The sequence below is a fragment of the Etheostoma spectabile genome, chromosome 19, assembly GCF_008692095.1.
Source record: "Etheostoma spectabile isolate EspeVRDwgs_2016 chromosome 19, UIUC_Espe_1.0, whole genome shotgun sequence".
In the NCBI taxonomy this organism is placed as follows: Eukaryota; Metazoa; Chordata; class Actinopteri; order Perciformes; family Percidae; genus Etheostoma; species Etheostoma spectabile.
In genome coordinates this window covers 11279145-11280362 of record NC_045751.1, presented here as the reverse complement: position 1 = coordinate 11280362, position 1218 = coordinate 11279145, and the positions used below count along the sequence as shown (strand labels likewise).

The following is a 1218-nucleotide window of genomic DNA, read 5'->3' as shown; positions in this document are numbered from 1 at the left end:
GGGGGGGGGGGGGGGGTTATAAATAGAGAGGCTGCTTTATAACAAGTGCTTATCCTTCTGCTCTCACACTAATCCAGTTACCACTTTTTTTCCATTTTGTTGCAATGACAACAATTGCACCTACTTATATATAGGCTGCACACCCTTTAGGGCTGAGATTTTCGGCTACTTTTTCTTTTTTTTCAAACGACGGTGAACCCGCGAGCTTCGCGAGCTGTGCTTTGTAGTTTCGTGGAAGAATCGGACACTTGTGTCCCGCTCCGCGCGCATCACGTCTCTCCCTGTCCTCCGCAGCGGGAGGCGACCTGTAGCGACACGCCGACCAGGGGGCACTGTTCTCAGCCTGCATCTGCCCTTTTTAATCTCGGTATCGTCCCTGCATCTGTCTAGCACTCTTGGTATCTCGTTGACGTGTGTGCGTGCGTGCGTGCGTGCGCGTACGTACGCGTGCGTACGTGCGCAACGCGTTAACTGCAACATGTTTAACTTTGTCAGTCTGTTAACGCTCTAATCTAAACCGCGGTGTGCGTCATTTTCGCTTGGTAACATCCATTTTCCATCCCAGAAGAGCGGGCATGTGGTTATTATTGGTAAAAAAAAATTTGCCCTGCAGGTGTGTTTTATGTTGACAGCACCTATAGCTGGTCCCTGGCGCATGCTGGACCGAGGCCACATACAATCCGCCTTTGTTTTGATGTATGCTTGGATTCTCTGTGCAGCCAGAAGAGGTTTTAACCCGACTTTCAGGGGCTCTGTTATCACTTGCATCAAGGGGAAATGTCTCTTTGCACTTGAGATGTGTTGGGAGCAGAGATCCAGGAGGATCCAGGAGGCGTGCGTGTTGGTGTTGATGCCCACTAACTCCACTCGGACTCGGACATCCCCGCATGACGCAGATGCGTGATCAAAGTCCCAGTCTGACTGAGCAATGTAATATTCCAACAGGCTGATGAATATTCACACCTCATTAATAATTCATGAGGACTATAGTTGCAGTCTGATGCACCGCCCACACACAAGGCGTGTCCAATCAGGCCTGCACACTTTCTCTTTATCACTGTATGGTATCAGTGGTGGAATGTAACTAAGTATATTTACTCCAGTACTGTGTACTTAAGTACAAATGTTGACGTACTTGTACTTAACTTGAGTCTTTTCTTTTCATGGCTCTTCTAACTTCTACTCCGCTACATTTCAGAGAGAAATATTGTACTTTTT

General features: G+C 47.9%; 1 protein-coding gene across 3 annotated transcripts in view; it reads left to right on the top strand.

Moving 5' to 3' along the window:
- The window catches only part of col4a5 (collagen, type IV, alpha 5 (Alport syndrome)), an 82680-nt gene that overhangs the window by 569 nt on the left and 80893 nt on the right, over positions 1-1218 (top strand). The window lies entirely within an intron of this gene.